Below are 18157 nucleotides of genomic sequence, written 5' to 3'. Positions count from 1 at the left end.
CCTTGGTATGGACAAGTTCCCCTTTTTCATTTTGTACCACTGTTACTCTTGATTTCTTGGGAACAACTTGAGTTGGGCTAACCCATTTACTATCAGTAACAGGATAGATTATTCCAGAATCAAGAAGTTTCAAGACTTTGTTCTTAACTTCTTCCTTCATTGTTAGGTTTAATCTTCTTTCAGGGCCACAATGTGGTATAGCCCCATCTTCCAATTGAATGTGATGGTAGAAAATTAGAGGATTAACACCTTTATTGTCAGCTATCGTCCATCCTAATCCATCTCTTTGTTGTTGATGAGTTTGTGCTCTTGTGTGGCATTGATCTTGGAAGATATTATGACAGGAAAAGTGTTGTCAGCTCCCAAGAAAACATGCTTAAGACCCTCGGGAATTTGGGCAAACTTTGGTTGAGGAGCTTTTTCAATGGAGGGTTTTGGTGTTTCTCGATCTTAAGGGAGTTCCTCAAAGATTGGATTCAAAAACATTGTTCTTCTAGCCTATGAGCGTTTGAAGATTTCAGGGTTGATTTTAGAATCATCGGGCTCAGAACTTTCTGAAATTTGGAAGAGGTGATTAAAATTATTGGACATGTATTTTGATTCGACCTCTTCCGAAATAAGTGTATCGATCAGATATGATTGGAAACACTCATCGTTATCAGGTGGTTGTTTTCCGATGTGGAAAACATTCACTTCTAGAGTCATGTTATCGAAAGAGATTTCATTAGACCATTCCTACAATTAATGAGTGCATTTGCTGTTGTGAGGAAAGGTATACCGAGAATGATGGGAATTTTGGACTCTATACTCACTTCAGATTGAGTGTCCAAGATGTGAAAATCAACAGGGTAATAGAATTTTTCAATTTGAATTAGAATGTCTTCTACTATTTCCTGAGGTTTCTAGACTGGTCAATTGGCCAGTTGTAGCACCATAGATGTGGGCTTGAGTTCTCCTATACCTAATTGCAATTATATTGAATATGGCATGAGATTTGCACTTCCTCCTAAGTCTAGAAGGGCTTGACCAAATTCATGTTCCCCAATTTGGCATGAGATGGTGAGACAACCAGGATATTTGTACTTAGGCAGTGTCTTGCAATGAATTACCATGCTAGCTTGTTCTACCAAGAATGAAATTTTCTTGACATGGTGCTTTCTTTTAACGGTGCACAAACCCTTGATAGCCTTGGCATAAGCCGACACTTGTTTGATCACATGCAACAATGGCAAGTTGATCTTCACTTGTGTTAAAAGGTCTAGTATTTCACCATGATTTTCAGTACCTTTCTAGTGGATTTCAGAGCTTGAGGAAAGGGTGCCTTTACTGGAATGCTTATTGGCTCATCATTATCAAGAGCGGGCATTGACGTACTCGTTGTCTTAGTTAACAGTGAAATCGTACTTTGACCACTTCGAGTAAAGATGGCATTAACCTCTTTGAAATTTGTATCTATAGAGGAGGAGGTTTGTTCCATATGTTTCCCTTTTTGATGGATTAGAGGTTGAGAGGGAAGTCTACCATGCTCTTGAATTTCCAAAGTAGTGTCTAGCTTTGTCATTTGGATTTTTATGTCTTTCATTTCCTCTACCATTTGTTTGAAACAAGATTTGAGCTCTTGAGTTGAGGCTATTTGTGTTTGCGCTAGCATTTGCAAAATATTCTCAAGAGAATTACTTGACTGCATGTTATTTTGAGGATCAATGTATGATTTTGGTGGTTGTTGCTGCTCAGGCCTCCATTGGCTCCTAGATGCTTGGTTTGAATCCTTCCAGCTGAAATTTGGATGGATTCGCCAACTGGGATTGTAAGTGTTTGAGAAAGGGTTATAGGGCTTCTTGTAATCCCCTAAGGCATTGCATTGTTCCTCATTTCCTCCTCTTAACTCACCAAGAGCTGGGCAATCTTGTGGTTGATGTTCCGTCCCTCCACAGATGAAGCATGGATCTTGTGTCTCTACCTTTGTGGGCAGGTGGATTGCTTTACCTTCTTCAGTTTTGAAAGCCTCGAATTATTGTCTCAATGATTCAATTTAGCTTTTGATGTTGTCATCTTCCCTCAATTGGTAGATTTCAGTTGATTGTGGCTTGTCCATAGGACTCGGTCCATTCCATGTGCAATATTTTTCACCGAGATCGTCGAGGTACTCAAAAGCTTCATCGGGATATTTTTGAAGGAATTCACCATTACACATCATTTGTACAAATTGTCTTTTTCCAGTTGTGAGACCGTCCTCGAAATAGTTGATCAGACGCCAGCTTTCGTATCCATGATGTGGGCATTGATTTATCAAATCTCTAAACCTCTCCCAGACCTGATGGTAAGTTTCATGGTATTTTTGGATGAAGGTAGAGATTTTCCTCTTAAGGTTAATAGTCTTATGGGGCAGAAAATATTTGGCGAAGAATGCTTTTGTCATTTCGTCCCATGTTCCGATAGATCTAGGCCTTAAGGAATACAACCAACTTTTTTCTTTGTCTTTGAAAGAGAAAGGAAAAAAAATTTCAATCTCACAATGTTGGCGACATAACCTAGGTTGTTGAATGTAGCCACCACCTCTTCGAATTCTCGTATATGCACTTATGGACTCTCATTTTCCAACCCATGGAAGGTCGGTAAGACGTTAATCATGCAGGGTTTGAAATCGAAATTTGGCATATTGTTGGGATACATTATGCATGAAGATGTGGTTGTACGCGTAGGATGTAAATAATCCTGTAGCGTTCTTGGTTGGACTTCAACTTGATGAGCCATCATGGGTGGTTCAGGAAGTCTCGGTGAATCGCGTGAATTTGAACGAATGGAAGAAAAAGACGAACTAGGAGAGTTTTCTAAAGCTTCTACTTGTTGTCTCACGAATCTCCCTAGTGCATTCGTGGCATAAATTTTTGTTATTTTTTTTTTCTTGTTGTGAGTATTATAAGCGCAAGTCTGTAATAGTCTAATTAGTATACACCAAAAATGTTCCCAGGGCAATTGGGAAGGCTGTCAAGGTACCACTTTAGGCCCAAGAGCTTTTCTAGAACTTCTCAATATTCTTAGAAATGGTTGGAGGGTAACGCTAACACATACCTTATTTAAGAACCAATTTTTGTAAGACAGAACAAGTTTGGTGTTTATTGATTTCCCAAATTAAACAAATGTTCTCTATACTTTGTTTCTTATGCATTAAAATTTTATGATTCAAATTTTTATGCCTTTTTTTTCGAAAAAAACCTAAATCTAGAAAATAAACTTCTAAACCTAAAAGTAAAATAAATGAAACAATAACAAAAAAATGAATAAATAAAATAAATGAATAAATAAAAAACTAAAAATAAAAATTATTAAGGAACAAAAAAATTAAAAGAGAAATTAAAACAATTTTACTACTTTTTTTTTAAATAAAAAAAATTAATTTACTCTAAAAAACCTTTAATTGTAGAATTACCTCCGCGGTCACGGTGCCAAAAATTGATATTGTCCAATAAACTCCTAAATGGTCACAGTAGTAATGACGCTATGTCGTATCCATAGAGAGGTAAAATACAAATAAAAATGAAGATTAGTAAATTAGAAATAATAAACTTTGAAATAATGTAACTTTGAAAAAAAAAATTAAACTCTAAATAAACAAAATTGAGAAATTATAAAAGAGAGAGAAAATATGGAAGGCACAAGTTTCATTCTTGCAAACATATATATATATATATTAATAAAATTGATTCATTATACTCAACTATAATTCTACACCATTAATTATAGTTGGAAAATATATATAATAGAGGTCACCTTAAAATATGTTGTTAATTCAAATGTGTAAAATTGTGTACAAAATAGTGGGGAAAATGGCTGAAAACTTGGAGCAAAGTGGGACAAGTGTGAGACAGGCTGCAGCAATGGGGAGACACGTTAGACACGTGTCATGCGATGAGTGGCTTCGGCAGGCGTGGTGTTGGGGCATGGGGGACAGCTGCAAGGTGAGTGGGACGCGTGTTGCGTTGTAGTTGGCTTGGCAAGAGCGGCTGGCTGGCAGGTGTCAGATGGGTGGGGCGTGTCAGGCGGGTCGTGTCAGCAGCTCAGCTTGGCTCCGTGGCTCGGCTTGGACACGTGGGCACAGCTGAGAGCTTGCGCCTGGGATTATTTGGGCCATTTCATCTTCAAAAATGCCATTTTTTCATTATTTCTTCAATTAGAATTCTTTCTTTCTTCTTTCTTTTTCCTTGTGTCAAAATACATTTTATTTCCAGAAAATTTAACACAAATTAAATTAAAATTAATATTTTCAAATATAAAATATATTACAATAAATCCATGAAAATATTAATTAAAATTTAATTAATTTTAAACATTAAGACTAAGAAAATGATAATTTTGGGCACTAATCAATAAGTATCAAGATAATATATGCCCTCCTTTTGTCTAAACTCTTTGGCCACCAATCATGCCTTATAGGCTTGAATGTTCGCATTAGTGTTGTATTTCTTTCGAAACATCCACTTTTATTTTGTTTTCCAGTTGATTTTCATCTATGGCTTTATAGATTTTAAACATTCTAAAGTCCTCATCCTTCTTCTTAAGAAAGTTCACATATGTGAATCTAGAACAATCATCATTAAAGGTAATAAAATACCTATGTCCATCTCTAGTAATTATTCCATTCAATTCACATAAATCACTATGTATCAAATCTAAAAAGTTAGTTTTCTTTTCAACACTTGGAAAATGTTTATTTACCGTCTTAGATTTAATACATAATTCACACTTATAATGCTCAACATCATTGCATACAATTAAACCACATTTGATAAATCTTTTAATTGTAGTATATCTTATATGAGGAATTCTATTATGCCACAAAATAATAGAATCAAAATCAAGCACATAAGAGGAAGATGAGTATGCATTATTATCAAAACCATTGTCTTTGGTACAGAATTTAATCATCCCATCACACACATACATTTTCCCACAAAGTAATTGTCGTTTGATAGAATTAGCTTCTTGGACTCAAACACTGCTTCAATGCCCGGTTTGCTCAACAAATGCCCACTAACAAAGTTGCTACTCATATCTGGAAAATACAGCACATTGGTCAGAAGAACCTTCTTTCTGGATGTGAAGTAAACATCAACATTACCGTTGCCAAACACCATGGACCTTTGCTCATTCCCCATTTGGATCTCATGCCCACCCTTTGATTTTTAAAGGTCTTGAAGACCTCTCTATCATAAGCAACGTGAATGGTGGCACAAGTGTCATACCACCACCCTTGTACTTTCCCTTGGATGATATTCACCTCCCTCAAGGTTACAACCAACTCTTCTTCGGTTGAATTGACATTGGATCCATGGTTATGGGGCTTTCCATAATTGCACTCTCTAGCCATGTGACCACTCTTGTCACAAACAAAACATGGGTCTCTCACACCGTTTAATTTCCCTTCATTCTTCCTTGGAGCTAGATGAGTATCTTTCTTTGATTGGGGTTTCTTTTGAGTCTTTCCTTTGGATTGAGAGGGTTTCTATATGGCATTAGCCTTGGATGTCCCAACATTGGACTCTTCCATACACTTATCTCTAGAAAGAGACTCCCCTTCAATCCTTAGGTGCTTATAGATTTCTTCAAAATATATCTCTTCATTGTTATAAAGAATCTTCTTCATAGATCCTCTCCAAGATGGAGGCAGTTTAGCTATAATCCCTTCCAAAATGAAGGGTTCCGGCAATGTTATTTTAAGAGTAAACAACTTATTAACAATAACTTGAAGATCATGTAATTGGGGGAATAAGGGTTTACAATCAAACAATGTAAATTTTATGTATTGAGTGATGAAGAATTTCTTGGTACCTTCTTCTTCGGTTTTGTACTTCTTCTCAAGAGCTTCCCATATCTCCTTTTCTGATGTAGTATTTTTTAGAGATCATAGAGATAATCTGAAAAATCATTGAGTATGTGGCATCTATAAATGAGTTCATCCTCTTCCAGTTTCTTCCTTTCTTTAATCACTTCTTTAGAATCATCATCATTTGGAGGCTCCAAAGTCTTCAAATCACTTCCATGTTGTGAGGAGAAACTTGACCTTGTCTTGCCACCTTACAATGTTTAAGCCTTCAAACCTATGTATTCTAACTAGATCTTGAGACATGAACTCGAGGGCTGAGATTGATGAGATTTCTTCCATGACTTTCACTAGCACAACAACCTTTAGATATATAAAACTTTGACATAAAACAAAGGTGAAGAGATAGAGAATTTTTATTGTTGGGGGATAAGCTATAAACACAAATTACATAAACATTAAGAGATCAAAGTGTAGAGTAGACCTTCCTTGAAGAACAACCCTGAGAACAAAAAATCACAAAGCTACGAATTTATGTGAAACAAAAAAGTTGCAAGGCTTGACACAAACCTAGATCTGTTTTCCAAAAATCTCAATTCCTAGCCTTCTCTATGGAAATGCTTGAAGCTACTACAATGGAATGAGATTGGGATACACAAGCCTTGGATCTTCTTAGAAGCCAAGCTTTCTTGATGAAGATCTTTGAGAAAACTAGTAATCTTGGAAGCTAGAGAGAAAGAGTTCTTCTTTTAGAGAGAGAAAGAGAGGTGAGTGATAAATTCACCAATTAACTCATATCTACCCTTTAAATAGTATAGGACCCTCATTAGGCTCAACCAAAGAGATTAGAGCATTTAAATTTACGTTTTGGAGATAAAACACATAACTGTACAGACATGCACGTACAACCTAGGCAATGTATCGCCTGCCAGGCGATGCGTCGCCTAGCACTAGGAAATGCATCGCCTCGCACTAGGCAATTTATCTCCTGGTCTATTCTAGGATGTTTTTCACGAGCCAGGCAACGCGTTGCCTACCAAGGGCGACACATCGCCGAGGCCTCTGACTTTGCTCTATAAAATTTGTCTTTAAAAATCCCCAAATGCTCTCAAACTTCTTGGGAACTCTTATATAGTCAAAATAAACATTTTGAACCCAAAAAGATGATTTATAAATGCCATAGCAAAAGTCAACTTTGACATGTTGACTTTTGTGAAATAGTTATTGTTTTTGCACCTCTTCATGCCTAAACAATTTCACCATGTATTTAACCAATCACAAATCTTACCTACACCACAAAGCACTCGTGAACCAAGGCCCATGTAGAGTCCAAGAACTTTACATACCTAATTGTTTAGTAGTACTATAGTATGTTTAGTGTTATCATTGTTACTTTGGATTTTTGGTTCAGACCGGGAGTTATTTGGACACTCATAGTAGTACTTATAGATTTTCTAAGTTTAACCTATAGTTTAAGAATATTAAGTATAAACCTAAGGTTTGATTAATGTGTCTGATATTAAGGATTATATTATTATATTATAAGGTTTAGACATCAACCAATAGGATTTTAAGCACATGTTTTGAATGGTAATTAAGGATTAAGTATTTTTGAGGATTAAATTAAATAAGGGTAAAAGTTTGAATGTATAGGGTCGGTCAGCAGCTTTGAGCACGTTGAGGGCTTAGTCAAGGCTGTTTACGCCATTCAAACTCAGCTAAAAATGTGTAAATTCGTGTTTAAATATTCAGCGTATGCCGATATATCGCAGCTATAGGGGGCGATATGTCGCAGCACGTAGATACGGAAAACACGAATCGATGCACGATCGCCTCGGGAACAAAGGTCCAGGCGATATATCGCCTATAGGGGGCGATATATCGCCTCCACCAGCATGAATTCAAATACATTTGAATTCTTTTCCCTTCAGCCATTCAAACTCCTTCAACAGTCCAGCATCTTCTGAACGAGTCTTCAGCCTCTGCTGAACGATTATTCAAATGATTTTCACCTAAAAAGCCATTATTTTTATTCAAGTAAAATCAAGATATTTTCATTCCCAAACTCTATAAATAGGACCTAGTACCCAGCCATTATTCACCATTTGCTCTAAGTTCAGAGGCTGCTAGTGTTAAGTGAGTGTGAGAGTGTAAACACTTGGTTTGGGGAAAAACTATAAGCTTAAACATCATAAGCTTATCAAACACTTTGGGAAGTAAGTGAGTGCTATAGTATTTCGGTGGATGTTAGATTGATCTTGCAATCTTTGAGGTAAACCCAAAACTCTAGTTCTTTTCTGTATTTTTATGTTATTTCCTTTCTCAAAACCTTCTACTCAATCCCCTAACCTTATTCTTATTTTGGTTAGGGAATCCAAGCTTTTAAGCATATAAGTTGGTAAGTATGTTTTCTATGGTTTAGTCTTTCCATCTCTTTCATTTCATCTCCTTTCTTTAGACTTACTCTTTCTTATGGTTTTAGGAGTGTTCCAACAATCCCAACTCAGTCCATAATCTCGGTAACTTTGGTAAGGAAAATAGGCTAGAATCTACATGTTTATGATTATGCTATTTTATGTGTTATGTTTTCATATGTTATATGTTATTGATGTGTATGTTGTAGGCTTGGGCATATGCCTATTTGACTAACAAGACCCCAAAAGGATTGTGGGCATAAGCCTATTTAGCTGGTAGGACCCCACTAATCTCATGGGCATAAGCTTGTTTAGTCTATGGGACCCCAAGTAATAATGGCCATTATAATAAGTGAATTATGTGTTATGATATGTCTGTATGTTTTCTTATGAAATTATGTATATGACTATGTGTTAGGTTTTCCTTGCTGGGCATTAGGCTCACTCCTTTCTGTTTATGTGCAGGAAAATAAGTTTAGAGGCGGTAAGATTCGTGACGCTTGGAGAATGTGTATCGATGATGAATGGAGTCAAGGGGCCGAGCGTTATTCGATTCGAGGATATAGTCTCCTTTTATGTTTTTATGGTTTTTATGTGTATTTTCCGCATTATTATGTAATGTCTTTTATTTTAAATCATGTTTTGTTTTAAAAACAATGGGATCCCATAATCCTTCTTAGTATTCTGTTTCTTTGTAAATAACTCTTATTTTTCAAGTTACTCAATAAATTATGGTATTTTCGTAAAAATGTAAGTTTTATGTATAGTTTCGATAATGGTCCAATTAGTCTAGATTAGTGGGTCATTACAGCCCAGGAAGAAAACTCACTTAGTGGGTCATTACAGTTGGTATCAGAGAAAACGGTTCCTTCGCATGAAGTTCTCCTCGATACACATGCTCAAAGCTCCGAATCGGACCGCCAAGTAAGTGTTTAAGTTACAAGTTACAAGTTACTTTGTCTATGTGTATAGCTAACAACTTTAGTGTTTATGTTTCAGTTAAAAATGAATGGAGCTTTAACCTACCAAGATATCCGAGCCATTAAGGCCTTAAAAAGAATAAGGGAGCCAAGAAACACCGTAGGAGCCTTAGAAAGGATTACACGAAGGTTGCTTTTGTTTCACCAAGCAATAGGTGGCCTTCAAGAGGCTAAACAAATAATGCTAAGATCAACGGAACAATATGTATTAGTGATTAGGTTGTTTAAAGATTTCCATCCTGTAATAGCAGCCTTAGAAGAAATATGGGAAGAAATGAATGATGAGGATGAATCACCATTAGCAATGAGATACTATTTCCTCTTAGTTAGGTTCACCGTAAAATTTGAATTTCAATTCACCAAGGAGCAAAAGAATAGGATTCTCACAAACCTTCCTAGAGGGCATTTTGATCCTCATGATAATGATGACTATGAGGCTATAGATGATGATATGTTAGATGACGGATCGGATGTAGAAGATCCCGATTTTTAGATTAGTAGTTTTTATTTGTTTTATTTACTTTTATGTTATGATTGTAATAAGTGAAATTGTTTTCCAAATGAATAAACATGCTATTTGAATATCATGTGTGAGTTTGAATTTTTTTTCACAATCATAATAAATACTAAATAAAATGAATAATGACTGAGTTCGGTGAGGGTGGATACGAATCAATGAACCTGGTTTCCTTGTTGAGAGTTAGGGGGCCTTAGTAGTGGGAACGATTTTACTGATCCCAGCCCTCCCTCAATATGGTTAACTTTGGAACAAAGATAAGTTTCGAGCCTGAGAATTAAGTCATATAGGATGATTAGAAACACACTTAGAAAATAAATATGACTTGTTTTTCTAAGTATAGAAACCCACTCTAATAATAAATAAAGACCTATATAATTTTTCATAAAAAGTCATAATAAATAGGTCCGAGATATGTTTGTTTTAGAATAAGTTTTTGCCTTAGAGCCTATTAGGAAAAAGTTCTAACATGTTTCTTTTAACTGTTAGAACTCTGCTACGATGTCTCTCCGAAGATCTGCTCGCACCAACGGGAACGCTTCCAACGATGTTCCAGCGACCAATGCGGTCCCTACCGTTCGCCGAAGGAGAGTGCGTGTTACTGCTCGCCGCAACGCGCCGGCACAGCCAGCTGACAACACTGCAGAGATTGCCAGACTGCGACAACAAGTTGAGGAACTTCTGCAGCAACAACGCCAACAGGCTCAACCTCAGCCGCAGCCGCAGCCACAGCCAATGGCCCCAGCACCCCAACAAGTTGGTCCGTATGGGGGATGGCCTATGACGAACTACGCTCCTTATCCTGTACAGCACATGGAGCCAGTGTACGAAAGGTTCCGCAAGCAGCACGCTCCGAACTTCGAAGGGACTACGGACCCCTTTGAAGCAGAAGAATGGCTAAGGAATGTGGAGCCGATCCTAGCCCACATGAACCTTAATAATGCTGACCGCATATCCTGCGTCTCATCTTTACTCAAGAAAGATGCCAGGATATGGTGGGATTTGGTCCAGCAATCCCACAATGCTGCCACCATGACGTGGACCCGATTTGTGGAGCTCTTCCACAAGAAGTACTACAATTCAGCAGTGCTTGCTACGAGAGTTGAGGAGTTCACCAATCTGAAGCAAGGGAACTTAACAGTGGCGGAATATGCTCGTCAGTTCGATCGCTTAGCGAAGTTCGCAGCAGAGTTTGTTCCAACCGACTATCTAAGGGTGAACAAGTTTGTTAGAGGACTTCGCCCGAAGATCGAGATGGGGGTTAAACTAGCAAACCCGGGAAACACTTCATATGCCGACGTTCTTGAGACGGCAATTGAAGTAGAAAGGTTGCAAGCCAACGTGAGCAAAGAAGAAGCCAGCAAGCTGGAACCTAGGCAGCAGAGCCAACCTCAGGCCAGTCGGAGCAACAATCAGTCCAGCAACAGTCAGTCCAACAACAACGGTAACGGACAGAAGAGAAGGCATCCTGACAACAAGCAAGCCGACAACAATAAAAGGGCACGACCAAATAATGGGGGAAATAGGTCGGGCTATGTGGAATACCCGTCCTGTGCCAAATGTCAGAAGAAGCACCCCGGAGAATGCCGTGCCAACACCAAGGAGTGTTTCAATTGTGGTCAAGAGGGGCATCGCAAGAAAGATTTTCCTCAGCAAAAGCCGGAAGGAAAGAAGGACGAAAAGATGGTTCCTGCTCGGGTTTTTGCTTTAACCCAAGGAGAGGCGGATGCTAGCAACAAGGTGGTCACAGGTCAGGTTTCCATCCTCAATAAATTATGTCATGTATTATTTGATTCGGGAGCCACCCATTCGTATATTTCGTTAGGAATGATAGATAAACTAGACAAACCTAGTGAAAGATTTAGAACTAGGTTTGCAACCGAGTTGCCTTCGGGCAAAGTAGTTCTATCATCACGAATTATACGAGGCGTACCAATCAAGATTGAGGACAAGGAACTAGAAGGAGACCTGATAGAGCTGGTGATCAAGGACTTCGACGTCATACTAGGCATGGATTGGCTAGCACGGCATGGCGCAACGATCGACTGCAGACGCAAGAAGGTGATGTTCGAGACTCCTGACGGCCAGAAACTGTGCTTCATGGGACAAGCTTCAGGACTACGCACACCGTTAGTATCATCTCTCAAAGCTCAGAGAATGATGGAGAAAGGATGTCAAGCATTCTTAGCCAACATCACGAATGTGGAGAAGGAGACATCACTCAAAGTTGGAGATGTTCGAGTCATACAAGAATTTCCAGAAGTATTTCCCGATGACTTGCCAGGATTGCCACCAACTAGAGAAATAGACTTCACGATAGAATTAGTACCGGGCACCGAGCCTATCTCTAAGGCACCATACCGGATGGCACCTACGGAACTCAAGGAGTTAAAGACGCAGCTACAAGAACTCCTAGACTTGGGTTTCATTAGGCCAAGCCATTCACCGTGGGGAGCTCCGGTACTATTCGTGAAGAAGAAGGACGGAAGTATGCGCATGTGCATAGACTACCGAGAGCTGAATAAAGTAACAATTAAGAACAAATACCCGCTACCTCGGATTGATGATTTGTTTGATCAACTCCGAGGCGCGACTGTATTTTCTAAGATCGATCTACGGTCCGGGTATCATCAGCTCAAGGTAAAGGGAGAAGATATCCCCAAGACAGCCTTTAGGACTCGTTATGGACATTACGAGTTCTTGGTTATGTCTTTTGGTCTTACTAACGCGCCAGCCGCGTTTATGGACTTAATGAATAGGGTCTTCAAGGACTACCTGGATAAATTCGTTGTTGTGTTCATCGACGACATTCTAATTTACTCCAAGGATGAAGTAGAGCACGAGGAACACTTGAGGATAATTTTGACGCGATTGAAGGAGCACCAACTCTACGCGAAGTTCAAGAAATGCGAGTTTTGGCTCTCACAAGTGGCGTTCCTCGGGCACATCATATCGAAAGACGGAGTCGCTGTGGATCCATCGAAGGTAGAGGCCGTGAAAGATTGGCCTAAACCAAAGAACGCGTCGGAAGTGAGAAGCTTCTTAGGGCTAGCAGGTTACTATAGAAAGTTTGTAGAGGGCTTTTCTAAAATAGCCACTCCACTCACCAACCTGACCCGGAAGCAACAAAAGTTTAACTGGAATGATAAGTGTGAGGAAAGCTTCCAGTTGCTTAAGGATAAGCTTTGCTCAACCCCAGTACTTAGTGTCCCAACACCCAACGACAAGTTCGTTGTCTACTGTGATGCATCAAAGTTAGGATTGGGATGCGTACTGATGCAAAATGACAAGGTGATAGCCTACGCGTCACGTCAGTTAAAGGAGTATGAACAACGCTATCCAACTCACGATATGGAGTTGGCAGCGGTGGTCTTTGCGTTAAAAATCTGGCGCCATTATCTTTACGGAGAACGGTGCGAGATTTATACGGACCACAAAAGTTTAAAATACTTCTTTACTCAGAAGGAGCTTAACATGAGGCAGCGTCGGTGGTTGGAATTAGTAAAGGATTACGACTGCGAAATCCTATACCACCCGGGGAAGGCAAACGTAGTTGCCGATGCACTTAGCCGAAAAAGTTATGGGAACTTAGCAGCCTTATCCGGAATAGAAAAGCCACTGCAACAGGAGCTTATCAGTGCTGGAATAGAAGTGGTGGTAGGCAAGCTGGCTAACTTGTCTATCCAATCGAATCTGCTAGAAGACATACAAAATGGTCAGAGACATGATGATTCGCTAGCAACGCACATGGATGCAGTCAGAGAAGGCAAGACTACAGATTTCTCAATATCCAGTCAAAGTTTATTGAGATATAAGGATCGGGTATGCGTGCCAGACGATCAAAGTATTAAGAAGACGATCCTAGAAGAAGCGCACAACACCCCATACTCGGTTCATCCAGGGTCTACCAAGATGACTCATGACATCAAGGCAGTCTATTGGTGGCCAGGGATGAAGAAGGACATAGCGGAGTATGTATCTAAGTGTCTGGTATGCCAGCAAGTGAAGGCGGAGCATCAGCGGCCTGCAGGATTATTGCAACCGCTTAGCATACCGGAGTGGAAGTGGGACGATATAGCCATGGACTTCGTGACGGGTCTGCCAAAGACAAATAAGCAGCATGATTCTGCTTGGATAGTCATAGATAGACTAACCAAGTCGGCTCATTTTCTGCCTGTTAAGACTTCTTATACGGCAGACCAATATGCAGACATCTACATCCAAGAGATTGTACGATTGCATGGAATTCCCAAGACGATAGTATCAGATAGAGGATCAGTGTTTACATCAAGATTTTGGAGAAGCTTACAGCAAGCCATGGGTACTAAGTTAAGTCTTAGTACAGCTTTCCATCCTCAGACAGATGGGCAGTCAGAGCGTACGATTCAGATTTTAGAGGATATGCTACGCGCATGTGTACTTGACTTTGGAGGATCGTGGAACAAGTACTTACCGCTGATCGAGTTCTCGTACAACAACAACTACCAGTCGACGATCGGAATGGCACCTTATGAGTTGCTATATGGAAGAAGGTGCCGATCACCGTTGCACTGGGACGAGGTAGGAGAAAGGCAGCTTCTAGGGCCCGAAGCTGTTAGGCAAGCTCAAGAAGCAGTAACGCATATTAGACAGCGTATGCTTGCTGCTCAAAGCCGACAGAAAAGCTATGCGGATACCAAGCGACGCAATGTGGAGTTCCAAGTTGGAGATAAAGTCTTCCTGAAGATATCTCCTATGAAGGGTGTCAAGCGGTTCGGGAAGAAAGGCAAGCTCAGTCCCCGATTCTTAGGTCCTTTTGAGATATTGGACAAAGTGGGACCAGTTGCGTATAGACTAGCCCTACCGCCAGCACTAGCCAATAGTCACAACGTCTTCCACATCTCGATGTTACGCAAGTATGTGTCAGACCCATCTCACGTCCTCAAGTACGACACCATAGCGCTCCAGAAAGACTTAAGTTACGAGGAACGACCGGTTAGCATCCTAGATAGGGGGATAAAGCAGTTACGGTCCAAGAGCTTTCCTATAGTTAAAGTCCTATGGAGCAATAGTTCTGAACGCGAGGCAACGTGGGAGTTGGAAGAGGACATGCAGAGCCGGTATCCGGAATTATTTGGTAAGTAAATTTCGAGGACGAAATTCTTTTTAGTAGGGGAGAATTGTAGAGTCCAAGAACTTTACTTACCTAATTGTTTAGTAGTACTATAGTATGTTTAGTGTTATCATTGTTACTTTGGATTTTTGGTTCAGACCGGGAGTTATTTGGACACTCATAGTAGTACTTATAGATTTTCTAAGTTTAACCTATAGTTTAAGAATATTAAGTATAAACCTAAGGTTTGATTAATGTGTCTGATATTAAGGATTATATTATTATATTATAAGGTTTAGACATCAACCAATAGGATTTTAAGCACATGTTTTGAATGGTAATTAAGGATTAAGTATTTTTGAGGATTAAATTAAATAAGGGTAAAAGTTTGAATGTATAGGGTCAGTCAGCAGCTTTGAGCACGTTGAGGGCTTAGTCAAGGATGTTTACTCCATTCAAACTCAGCTAAAAATGTGTAAATTCGTGTTTAAATATTCAGCGTATGCCGATATATCGCAGCTATAGGGGGCGATATGTCGCAGCACGTAGATACGGAAAACACGAATCGATGCACGATCGCCTCGGGAACAAAGGTCCAGGCGATATATCGCCTATAGGGGGCGATATATCGCCTCCACCAGCATGAATTCAAATACATTTGAATTCTTTTCCCTTCAGCCATTCAAACTCCTTCAACAGTCCAACATCTTCTGAACGAGTCTTCAGCCTCTGCTGAACGATTATTCAAATGATTTTCACCTAAAAAGCCATTATTTTTATTCAAGTAAAATCAAGATATTTTCATTCCCAAACTCTATAAATAGGACCTAGTACCCAGCCATTATTCACCATTTGCTCTAAGTTCAGAGGCTGCTAGTGTTAAGTGAGTGTGAGAGTGTAAACACTTGGTTTGGGGAAAAACTATAAGCTTAAACATCATAAGCTTATCAAACACTTTGGGAAGTAAGTGAGTGCTATAGTATTTCGGTGGATGTTAGATTGATCTTGCAATCTTTGAGGTAAACCCAAAACTCTAGTTCTTTTCTGTATTTTTATGTTATTTCCTTTCTCAAAACCTTCTACTCAGTCCCCTAACCTTATTCTTATTTTGGTTAGGGAATCCAAGCTTTTAAGCATATAAGTTGGTAAGTATGTTTTCTATGGTTTAGTCTTTCCATCTCTTTCATTTCATCTCCTTTCTTTAGACTTACTCTTTCTTATGGTTTTAGGAGTGTTCCAACAATCCCAACTCAGTCCATAATCTCGGTAACTTTGGTAAGGAAAATAGGCTAGAATCTACATGTTTATGATTATGCTATTTTATGTGTTATGTTTTCATATGTTATATGTTATTGATGTGTATGTTGTAGGCTTGGGCATATGCCTATTTGACTAACAAGACCCCAAAAGGATTGTGGGCATAAGCCTATTTAGCTGGTAGGACCCCACTAATCTCATGGGCATAAGCTTGTTTAGTCTATGGGACCCCAAGTAATAATGGCCATTATAATAAGTGAATTATGTGTTATGATATGTCTGTATGTTTTCTTATGAAATTATGTATATGACTATGTGTTAGGTTTTCCTTGCTGGGCATTAGGCTCACTCCTTTCTGTTTATGTGCAGGAAAATAAGTTTAGAGGCGGTAAGATTCGTGACGCTTGGAGAATGTGTATCGATGATGAATGGAGTCAAGGGGCCGAGCGTTATTCGATTCGAGGATATAGTCTCCTTTTATGTTTTTATGGTTTTTATGTGTATTTTCCGCATTATTATGTAATGTCTTTTATTTTAAATCATGTTTTGTTTTAAAAACAATGGGATCCCATAATCCTTCTTAGTATTCTGTTTCTTTGTAAATAACTCTTATTTTTCAAGTTACTCAATAAATTATGGTATTTTCGTAAAAATGTAAGTTTTATGTATAGTTTCGATAATGGTCCAATTAGTCTAGATTAGTGGGTCATTACAGCCCAGCAAGAAAACTCACTTAGTATATCAATTATCCAATTAAACATAAACATCAAATACATGCTCCATGGATTATAAATAAATTCAAGTTACTTTTCTAACAAGCCATATGGCCTATGCCGAATTGTTGCGTATTGCACCACCATAGTGGCACTTCCATAAAACCTACATTCTGCATGATTATCACTGATTACGTACCCCTTGACGATCACTCACAAACAAATTTATGTCAACTGATACCACAAAGGCAATCACAATAACAAGAATATATAATTCTAATTAGAATCAACACACGGTTGTAATCGCGTTCAATAGTTGGGGTCATTGCTCTATTCATGGTGCATGTAATAGTTTTCTTACCTCGAGTCTCGTGCTGAAGACAGAACGAACTCGAGTGTGATCCTTTTCCTGAGCCTCGCAAAAACTCTAGTCACAACACAAATGGTACATTTATGAGGAATTAAATCCAATTTCCGAGTTCAAACAAAAAATGATAGCTCTTGGGCTTCCAATCTCACTCAACACCGAAGTGGAATTGTCCCCCGAGTCCCCACATGGCTCCCAAATCAGATCCTAGGAACACCGAGCCTTTTCCCCCCAAAATTAGAAAACATTCATTGTAGGGCACTTAGGACGATCGCACCCACATAAAATTTGGGGTGTCTGGGGCACTGGTGCGATCGTGCCCTACCACAGCGTTGTCGTACGGATGGCCTAAAATCCCTAAATTACATTCAAAATCCCCTGCATTCTAGGATGCTAGCGTGGTCACGCAAGGTCACCAGAAACACAAAACGAGCCCAGAATTTTCAATTTCTTCCCCAATTTCGAACCTACGATTTTAGACTTCAAATTTTTCAACTCCAAACGAATCTCCCAGCTGTTTTACACCATATTGAACCTCCAAATAGTTAAAACAACTCACATACAAGATCAATATACCATAAAAACACTAAGTACACACTGAAATCCCAACTTTCAATCTTAGAGTTCGAAGCTCTAACTTTCTCCCTTAAATCCAAAAATTCAACCCCAAATACAAGAATTTAAGTAGAAATTTAACGTCAAGAACATTTTAAACTTAGTTCTACGCCCATCTATTCCATCTAAACAACCTAAACAAGCTAAATTCTGAAATTTTCCACCAAAATCCCCAAACTCACTCAAAAACACCATATATGAGCACGAAAAGAATTTTACCTCTGAATTTGAATTCTCAGGTGCTTGGTGACGTTCTTGGCAGCTTAAACTCCATTTAGAAGCTTAATTCTCCTATGAATTCCTAATGATGAATTCAATTGACCTCCAATGTTCTAGTGTTTACTTCAGTTCTTTAGGGAAAATCAAGAGGAAACTAGAAGA

General features: G+C 39.0%; 1 non-coding gene across 1 annotated transcript; it reads left to right on the top strand.

The window, feature by feature from the left end:
* Positions 1-2264: 2264 nt before the first annotated feature.
* On the top strand, positions 2265-2371 carry LOC133807722 (small nucleolar RNA R71). Its single transcript, XR_009879620.1, has one exon. It is a non-coding gene; the product is annotated as a small nucleolar RNA R71 (small nucleolar RNA).
* Positions 2372-18157: the final 15786 nt, after the last annotated feature.

Source organism: Humulus lupulus, chromosome X (assembly GCF_963169125.1).
Source record: "Humulus lupulus chromosome X, drHumLupu1.1, whole genome shotgun sequence".
NCBI lineage: Eukaryota > Viridiplantae > Streptophyta > Magnoliopsida > Rosales > Cannabaceae > Humulus > Humulus lupulus.
This window is presented reverse-complemented; position numbering and strand designations above follow the sequence as displayed.